Genomic DNA, 10,535 nt, shown 5'->3' on the forward strand with positions numbered 1-10,535 from the left:
CCTATTTTTGTTTTTTTTTTTTATGTATATGAGGGTGTTGCCTGCATGTATGTAGGTGCATCCATGTTGTGCAATGCCCAAGAAGGTCAGAAAATGGCATGGGATCCCCTGGAATTGGAGTTATGGATGTCTGTTAGCCGCCATGTGGGTGCTGGGAATCCAACCCAGGTCCTCTGCGAGAGCAGCCAGTGCTCTTAACTGCTGAGCCATCTCTCCAGCCCCACATATTTTATTCTTATTGGCATATAATGATTGTGTATATTTCAAGGAGTCTAGTGTGATGTTTCAGTTCCTGTGTACGACAACTGATGGTTTGATCAAGGTGATTGGCACATCTATCAGCCTAACATTGATCATTTTTTGTGTGCTGGGAACATTTTAAACCCTCACTACCTGCTACTTTGAAGTATACAGTTAATTTCTATCAAGCATACTAGTCCTAAGGTGCTATAGAACATTACTGGTGATGCCTTCTGTCCAGCTGCACCCCAGTGCCTATCAACTTCCATTGTCCTTCCTCCCCCATAGACTTCCTAGCTATGGTAACCACTATTCTCTCTTCAAATGGATCTACTTTTCAGCTTCATATTAAGTGAGAACATGTATTATTTGTCTTTCTGCATCTGGATTAGTTCATTTATCATAATGTCCTCTGTCTGTGTGCATGCTGCCCGAAATGCAGAATTTCATTCATGTCTAACTTAATAATACTGTATTGTCTATATACACACTTTCTTTATACACTCACCTGTAACTGGACCCTGCAGTTGATCTCATGCCTTGACTAATGTGAATAATCTGTTTGTTGCAACAATAAACATGGTGTACAGATGTCTCCTTACCTGTACTCACCACACTGACTTCAGTTCCTTTGTATATGAACTCACTGGTTGATTGCTGGGTCACATGACAGATTTTTTTTCATCTTTAGAGGAGGCACTGTACTATTTTCCATAATGGCTCTAAGACTTTACCTTCCCACAGTATATGGAGTTCTTTTCAAAATCTACATTCTTTCCAGCATTTGTTATTTTAAAAATCTTTTTCATTTGTCTGCTTTAGACAGGTCTCACTATGACGCCCTGGATGACCTGGAACTCATTATGTAGACCAGGCTGGCCTCCAATTCACAGATATCTGCCTGCCTCTACCTCCTAAGTGCTGGGATTACAGGCGTGTGCTACCACACTTGGCTCAATCTTTTTAAAAATAGCCATTCTGCTGGGCGTGGTGGTGCACGCCTTTAATCCCAGCACTTGGGAAGCAGAGGCAGGCAGATCTTTGTGAGTCCAGCCTGGTCTACATAGTGAGTTCCAGGACAGCTGGGGCTACAGGGAGACCCTGTCTCAAAAAGACAAAAATAAAATAAAATAATAAAATAAAATAAAATAAAAAAATAACCATTCTAGCTTGGCGTGGTGGTGCAGGTTTTTAATCCCAGCACTCAGGAGGCAGAGGCAGGGGAATCTCTGTGAGTTTAAGGTCAGCCTGGTCTACATAGTGAGTTCCAAATCAGCTAGGGCTACAGGGAGATCCTGCCTCAAAACAAAACAAAACAAAACAAAACAAAAACAAAAAAATAGCCATTCTAGGGGCTGGAAAGATGGCTCAGTGGTTAAGAGTGCTAACTGCTTTTGCAGAGGACCCAACTTCAGTTCCCAGCATCCAAGTTGGGTGGCTCATAAACCCCTGTAACTGCAGCAGAATCCAAAACTTACAGCTTCCTCAGGCACCTCACTCATGTGCACATACCTACACACACACACACATACACACACACACACACACACAATTTAGAATAAGAAAATAGGGGCTGGTGAGATGGCTCAGGTTAAGAACACTGGCTGTTCTTGCAGAGGACCCGGGTTCAGTTCCCAGAACCCACATGGTGGCTAACAACCATCATAATCTAGTTCTAGGGGATCCAATGCTCTCTTCTGGCCTCCATGGCCACATAAAAAAAAATTAATTCAAAATTAACTGTAAAAATCATTTAAAACAGCCATTTTGACTTTTATGATCTTGGGGTGCATTTCCCTCAAGATTGGTGACACTGAACATTTGTCATGCTCTCATTTTCCTTTCACATGTCCTGTTTTGAGACATGTCTATTAAAACCATTTGTCTGGTTTTTGTTGGATTGTTTGTTTTTATTTTTGACATTTGTATTAGTTACTTTTTTGTTGCTGTGAAAAATCAGCATAACCAAGGCAAGAAGGGTTTCTTTAGGCTTATGGACTCTCCTCGTAAGAGTCCCCCATGGTGGGGAGACCTGGCAGCAGATGGCCGGAGCAGGAAGCTGAGAGCTTCCATCTCCAGGCCCACACAGGAAGCAGAGAAAGGGAAACTGGAAGTAGGAAGAGGCTGGGAACTCTTTAAGCCCATCCCGTGACATACTTCCTCCAGCAAGGATGACTATCCCTAAACCTCTGCAAACAGCACCAGCAAGTGGGGACCAACGGTTCAAATACCTGAGCCCATGGGGGACATTCTCATTCAAACCACCACAGCACTGTTCCAATTCCTTACATATTTTCTTGATTTTACTTCCTTATCTGATGAATAGTTTGCAAATATTTACTTCCATTCTGTACATTGTCACTTGATATTTTTGGTTATTTCCTTTGCTGTGTAGCAGCTTTTCAGTCTGATGCAATCTTGTTCATTTATTTTTATGCTGCATGCACTTTTGGAGATCATACACATACACACACACACACACACATATCCGTGGATACGGAGAGAGAGAAAGGGGGAGAGAGAGAGAGAGAGAGATCAGCTGGGCATGGTGGCATATGCATTTAATCCCAGCATTTAGGAGATGGAGGCAAGAGAATCTCTGAGTTTGAGGTTAACCTGATCTATGATAGCAAGTTCCAGGCCAGCCAGGGCTAAATAGTGAGAAACTGTCTTAAAAAAAAAAAAAATCATTGTCAAGACTAATGTCCTAAAGTGTTTCCCCTGTATTTTCTTCTAACAGGTTCATAGTTTCAGTTTTAACATATAAGTCTTCAATCAATTATGAGTTGGTTTATTTGTATGTAAAAGAAGGGACTGAGAGCTGGGTGTGGTGGTACAAGCTTATAATCCCAACACTTAGTAGGTAGAAGCATGTTCTAGTTTGCTTTCTGTTGCTATGATAAACACCACAACCAAATACAACTTAGGGGGAGGAACAAGTTTATTTCGGTTTATACTTCCAGGTCAAAGTTCATAATTGAGGGAAGTCAGGGCAGGAGCTCAAGCAGGATTGAACCAGAACTGACAGAGGAATGCTCTCTGGGGCATGCTCAGCTAGCTTTCTTATACTGCCCAGACTCACCTGTCTAGGGATAGCACTGCCCACAGTGGGCTGAGCCCTCCCACATCAAAACAGTATCTTACATACATGGCCACAAGCCAATCTGATCTGGGAAATTCCTCAGTTGAAGTTCCTTCTTCCCAGGTAAATCTAGGTTGTGTCAAGCTGACAATAAAAACTAGCCAGGGCAAGGCAGGAGAATCAGGAGTTAAAGGTCAAGGTCATCCTTGGTTACCTGGCAAGTTTGAGGTCAACCTGGGTCACATGAGATTCTGTTTCAAAAAAAAAAAAAAAGAAAGAAAAAGAGAATAAAAAGGAGTTGGCTAATCTTTTTTAACTTAAAATATTTTATTAATGGGCCGGGCATGGTAGCGCACGCCTTTAATCCCAGCACTTGGGAGGCAGAGGCACATGATCTTTGTGAGTTAGAGGCCAGCCTGGTCTACATAGTGAGTTCCAGGATAGCTGGGGCTACAAGGAGACCCTGTCTCAAAAAAGACAAAAAAAAATTTATTAATATTTATTTATTTTACTTATCTTGCCTGTGTGCACATTTATTTATTTATTTATTTATTTATTTATTTATTTATTTATTTATTTGTACGTGTGTACAAACATGTTCCATAGCATGTATGTGAGGTCAGAGGACAACTTATGGGAATCAATTCTCCCCTTCCACCGTGTGGGTTCTGGAGATTGGACTCAGGTCATCAGCCTTGGTGACAAGAATCTTTACCTGCTGAGCTTTCACTGATCCTTGTATTTTTTAAAATGATTTTTCTTGTGTGTGTATGTGAGCAGGCCAATGCTGCTGTATGCATGTGGAGGCTAAAGGACAACTTGCAGGAATTGGTTCTCTCCTTCTGCCATCTGGGTTCCAAGGATTGAACTCAGGTGGCCAGGCTTGTAGGCAAGCCTTTACATACTGAGCCATCTCACCAGCCAAATGGTTAATCTTGATTCAACTTGGTGAGATTTAGTATCAACCTAGGAGATGTGTCTATGAACATGTTTGTGAAAGTTTTTCCAGAGAAATTTAACTGAGGAATACCCACACTGAACATGGACAGCACCATTCTGGTGTGAAGTCTTGGACTGAATAAAAACAAAAAGTGCTGGGGACTGGAGAGTTGGCTGAGCAGTTAAGAGCACTGACTGCTCTTATAGAGGACCCAGGTTTGATTCCCAGCACCCACATGGCGGCTAACAACTATCTTAACTCCACTTCCAAGGGAAACACATGGTGGCTAACAACCACTCTAACTCCAGTTTCAAAGCCCTCTTCTGACACTGTGGGCATTGTACAACATGGGTGCACTTCCATACATGCAGGCAATATAAATAAAAATAATAAATAAATAAAATTTTAAAGCAAAAAGCGTACAGAGCATCAGCATTCATCTTATGTCCGGACTGTGGATGGAGTGTGATCCATTACCTCATGCTCCTGTCATTATGCATTCCCTGTCATAATGGACTCCATTTTTTCAGACTGTGAACCTAAATATAACTTTCCTTCCTTTCTTTTTTAAGTTGCTTTTGTCAAATATGCTGTCATGGCAATAAGAAAAGCAACACAGAAAATTGGTACAAGGAGTTTATCACTATGATAAACCTAACTGTGTGGGTTCTTGGACCCTCAGTGAGAGAAATGAAGACAGCAGAGGTCTAGCTCATGAGGTTTCAGAGGGGAAAGAGGACTCTTTCAGCAACTGAGCTAGAGATCATTTGTGTCATATTCTGGAAAAGAGGTTGACTCCATTCTTCCCTTGCCCAGAGATGATGAATTCAAAAGTAGCAGACTATGGACTAGAGAGATGGCTCATCAGTTAAGAGCACTTGCTGCTCTTGCGAAAGACCTGTGTTCAATTACCAACACCCATGTGGTGACTCACAGCCATCTGTAACTCCAGTTCCAGAGAATCTGGTCTCCAAAGGCACTGGGCACACATGTGGTACACACATACACAGGTAGACAAAAATAAATAATTTTTTTAAAGCAGTGGGCCACTTTGTTTAGTGGAGGAACCAATAACATTCAGGCTGTGGCATAGTTACTGCTAACTGTTCTCATCCAAGTCTACAGTGAGAAAGAGTATCAAGTAAATCAGAAAAGTATGAAAAATGTGCAGTTTGACAAGGAAAGGTGTATTAGAAGGCTTAGTGTTGCAGACGGCTGTAATTGTTAGGGATTTACACCATTAAAGAGAAACCTGGTGCTCTGAGCTGGTACAATATGAAAGGTGTCTTGGTTCTATGTACTGAAAGCTCCAACTGATCAACATATAAGTTAGTTTGAGAGGATAGAGCCTAAACTAAGAATGCCACCCCAAAGGTTTCCTGCTGAAAAATGGGGAAGTGTTTCCTCAGTCACCATAAAAGGCACACAGATGTTGCTGCAACTGTGGTCCAAGGGCTACATTTTAAGTTGGCAGCAGAACTTAGCAGCATTGTTCATGTGATACTGGTTTCGAAAACATGAAAGATGTCAGAGTGAGGGGTCATAAAGGTTTACACTAAGGCTCCAGGAAGCTACTAAGGCCAGGCAGTACATGGCAGGTTGCCCTGAGAGGTGGCCCTAAGAGACCATTACATGGAACTGCAGAGGTGATATTGGAAATGCCAGGACCATGGGATGTCCACTAAGGAAAGCTACAGACACAGAGGAAAGCCAGCCCCAAAGAGATGTCACACAGGCTATAGGCAGGAGAGCTGGAGGGGAAAGACTTCTCAAGGCCATTGGAGTCCAGGTGATTCCATCATGAGCTCCAGATGCTGGACATGAAGCTGCAGGATTTGGTGTCTGTCTTGCTGAATTTCAGTTTTATTTTGACTCTTTGCCTCTATTCATCTCTTTTAGAATGAGAATTTTTATTCTGTCATGGTATATTGGAAGAATGCATTCTTAAAAAAAATTTATTTTATAGAATCTCACAGTTAAGAAATTGCCTTGACTATCAGAAGAGATTTTGAAGTTTGAACAGTGTTGAAATTATGAAGGGTTATGAGGACTTTTTCTTTCTTTTGTGTTTTAGAGACAAGGTCTCCCTGTAGGCCCAGCTGGACTGGAACTCATTATAGACGAGGCTGGCCTCAAACTCACAGAGACCTGCCTGCGTCTGCCTCCCAAGTACTGGGACTAAAGGTGTGCGTCACCATGCCTGGCCAGGGTTATGAGGACTTTTAAAGATGGCGTGAATGCATTTTGCATTATCAGATGGCTGTGAGCCAATGGGTATCAAGGGTAAAAGGTTATAATTTAAAGGAAATGTGCTTGGGTGTCAAGTTGATAAGGAGTGGCATTGCAATGGTTAATCTTGTCTCCTTAACAAGATTTAATTAATTATTTTTATTTTATGTGTATGAGTGTTTTGCTTGCATGTATGTAAGTGCACCACATGTCTGATATGTTCATGGGGGCCAGAAGAAGGCATAAGATTCTCTGGAATTGGAGTTAGGGACAGTTGTTAGCCTTTATGTGGATGCTGGGAACCAGACCTAGGTCCTCTGCAAGAGCAGCCCGTGCTCTTAACTCTGAGCCATCTCTCAAGTCCCTTGATAAGATTTAGAGTCAACTTAGGAGACATGCCTCTGGGTGTTTCTATGTGAGTGGTTTCAGAGAGTTTTTTTTTTTCAGTATTTTATTTATTATTTTTATTTTGTGTATAAGTGTATTGCCTGCATATATGTGAGTGCACCCGTGTCGTGCAATGCCACAGAGGTCAGAAGAGGGCTTCAGAATCCCCTGGAACTGGAGTTAAGGAAGGTTCGTAGTGGCCATGTGGGTGCTGGGACTCGAACCAGGGCCCTGGGCAAGATCAGTCAGTGCTCTTAACCGCTGAGCCATCTCTCCAGCCCTGGTTTCAGAGAGTTTTAACTGGGGTGGAAAGACTCACTTGGCAGCACTATTCCAAGGGCTAGGGTCCCAGACCGAACATAAATGGAGAATCAGTCTTTGTTTCCTGACTGTGGACACAATGTGATCACACTCCTGCATCCATGCTTCCCCTGGGGTGAGAAACTTTATACCTTCAAACCATGAGCCCAAATAAACTCCTCCTTCTGGGGCTGGAGAGATGGCTCAGCAATTAGGAGCACTTGGTATGCTTGCAGAGGACCTGAGTTAGGTAACCAGCACCCACATGGTATCTCATGATTATTTGTATGTAACTCCAGTTCCAGGGGATCCAGTGCCCTGTTCTGGCCTTGAAGGGCACTGCATGTACATGGTGCACAAATACGCATTTTTTTTTTTGGCTTTTTGAGACAACAGGGTCTCCCCGTAGCCCAGTAGACCTGGAATTCACTATGTAGACCAGGCTGACCTTGATCTTACAGAGATCTACCTGCCTCTGATGCTGCCAAGTGCTGGAATTAAAGGTGTGTGCCACCACACCCAGATAATGTGACTATTTTTAGGCTAGAATCATGCTGCTTCATTTCTGCAGCTTTGAAGTCAGATACTATAATCCTTTTAGATTTTTTTCTTTCTGGTCAGTATTCCTTTCACTTTGGGGATTTATGCTTTTTTTTTTTTTTTTTTTGCAGTTTTGTGTGTGTGTGTGTGGTGGGGGTATATGCACGTGAATGTAGGTGCCCATAGAGCCAGAAGAGGGCATCTGATTCCCTGGAGCTGTAGTTGCAGGTAGTTGTGACCCACCTGATGTAGGTACTGGGAACTGAACTCAGGTTCCCTGGAAGAAAGCTCTTAACCACTGAGCCATCTCTCCAGTCTGGTGTGTTTTTGTTATTTCTATGAAGAATGTAATTTGTAATTTGAAAGTCAACTGAATTGAATCTGTAGATAGCTTTGAGTAACATGGACATTTTAACTATTAATTCTTCTAGTCCATGGTCATAGGATTTCTTTCCATTTGGGGGATTCCTCTTCAACATCTCTCATTGATATTTTCTAATTTTGTTTTTTAAAATTTTTTTTATTATTTTATTTTTATTTTATGTGTATGCATGTATTGCCTGAATGTAGATAAGTGCACCTGTGTCATGCAATGCCCACAGAGGACAGAAGAGGCTATCGGATCCCCTGGACCTGGTTATGGACAGTTGTTAGCTGCCATGTGGGTGCTGGGATTTGAACCCAGGTCTTCTGCAAGAACAGTCAGTGTTCTTAACTGCTGAGCCATCTCTCCAGCCCTGATATGTTCTAATTTTCATTTTAGAGATTGCTCATTTTGTTGTTTAAATTTATCGCTAGGCATTTTCTTTATTATTATTTGTAGTTATTATGAATGTGATTGATTTCTTTCTGAGTACTTTTAAGTGTTTTCAAAAACTACTGATGTTTTGGGTGGGGACAGTACAGGAAATGAACTAGACAAGCACTGCACTGAGCTGTATCTGCAGGCCATCTTCACTTTTCATGTGTCATGTGTGTGTGTGCAGATGTGCATACACCATACACCACGTGGAGGCCACAGGCTGGCTTGAGGTGCCTCCCTCTTCATCTTATTTTTTGAGGCAAAGTCTCTCATTGATCCTGGAGTTCACCAATTTGGCTAGCTCAGATGGCAAGCAAGCCTCAGGGGATCCTTTTTTCGCCACTTACCCAGTGCTGAGGTTACAGGTCTATACCACTAGGCCTGGCTTTTATGTGGGTGCTGGAATCCAAACTCAGGTCCTCATGAACAATAAACACTTTACCAGTTAAGTCATTTCCCCAGCCCATGATTTCATTTTCTTCCTTTCTTTTTTAAAATATTTTATTTATTATTTTTATTTTATGTGTATGAGTGTATTGCCTGCATATGTGTAAGTGCACCCATGTTGTGCAATGCCCATAAAGGTTAGAAGAGGGCGGTAGATCCCTTGAAACTGGAGTTAAGGACAGTTGTTAGCCACCATGTGGGTGCTGGAAATAGAATCCAGGTTCTCTGCAAGAGCTGTCAGTGCTCTTAACCACTGAACCATCTCTCCAGCCCCTCATTTTCCTTCCTTTCTTTTAAAGCCATACCTGGTTCATGGTCCCCTCCCTGCTTTCTATTCCCGACCACCCTGGATCATAGACGCACTTCCTCCATATGCTCCAACTGCCATAATGTCCTGCCCCACACAGTCTGGAAACACAGAGCCAAGTGACCATGGACTGAGCCATCTGAAATCATGAACAAAAGAAACAACTCTTCCCTTTAAGTTGTTTTGTCAGCACAGGGACACTCCTCAAAACTGCTAAATTCCATGGGTGGAGGACTCTGGATCCAAAAGGAATTGAAGGACGTGGCCAGTCTGAGGACTAAGAGGCTGGTCCAGAAACTTGCCCCAGATTCACAGGAATGTCTCCTGGGAATGGGATACTGGGCAGGAGGGGACATGTAAGTGAAGTGGGACTATAAGACTGAGAACAGCACAGGGAAAGGTGTGAGTACAGCGAGGCCTCCTCTGACTGTGGTCCTAGGGTGTGGACCATGCAGGCCTACAGATTGTGTGTGGCATTGGGGTGCAAGGCATTCAGTGCTCAGGGGCATTGGATAGACAAGGGTTGGGGTACAGACCCTGGGATGATCTAAGGGTACTGGGGTGTCCTGAACTTGGCCTTATGTTGGAAGTCACCCAATAGCTATTCTGCCCCCCAGGGGTGGTATAGCACATCAAAGAACATCACAAAGCCTGAGGCCATGGCCCATGGCTGAGTGATTCATCTCACTGAGTGGAAGGGTTGGAGTTCCTAGTGGTTGGGTTATTTGCAGAGAATGAACTGTGTGAGGCCTGCTTTGCTGCAGGTGAGTTGAGGGCATAGGCTATGCCTGCAGAAATGAAGCCAAGTCCTTAAGGGACACAGATATGGGCAGACCAAAGCACGGCACAGGTAGACAAGTAGACAGAGCTTTGCAGGGCTCCTTCATCACCAGGGCATAGAAGGACCACTGAGAGAGGCCTGTTTGAACGTGGAACCCTCCCCTCACTCTGCACATCCTTGAGGGATAAGAAGGGTTAACAGTGGCTCTGGGAATCAGCTTTTTCTCAAGAGCTTCTGGTTGGAAATAGACAAACCCAGAAGGCACAAGTGTCCACCCTTGGTGACAGTACACACCCATGTCTCCATTTATTTTCAGCTCTACCCAGGACAGAATTCCAGGCAGGAGCTATTGTCCCCTCATGATGGGGGGTAGTGAATGTGGGGGGCCTCTTCTGGGCTGAGTAGAGATGTTTGCTCTACCAAGTAGGTGAGCTGTGCAACTGAGGGCCCAGGCACAAGGCAGCTGACCCACAAGCTGAC

Source organism: Nannospalax galili, unplaced genomic scaffold, assembly GCF_000622305.1.
Source record: "Nannospalax galili isolate Female #2095 unplaced genomic scaffold, S.galili_v1.0 scaffold548, whole genome shotgun sequence".
Lineage (NCBI taxonomy): Eukaryota > Metazoa > Chordata > Mammalia > Rodentia > Spalacidae > Nannospalax > Nannospalax galili.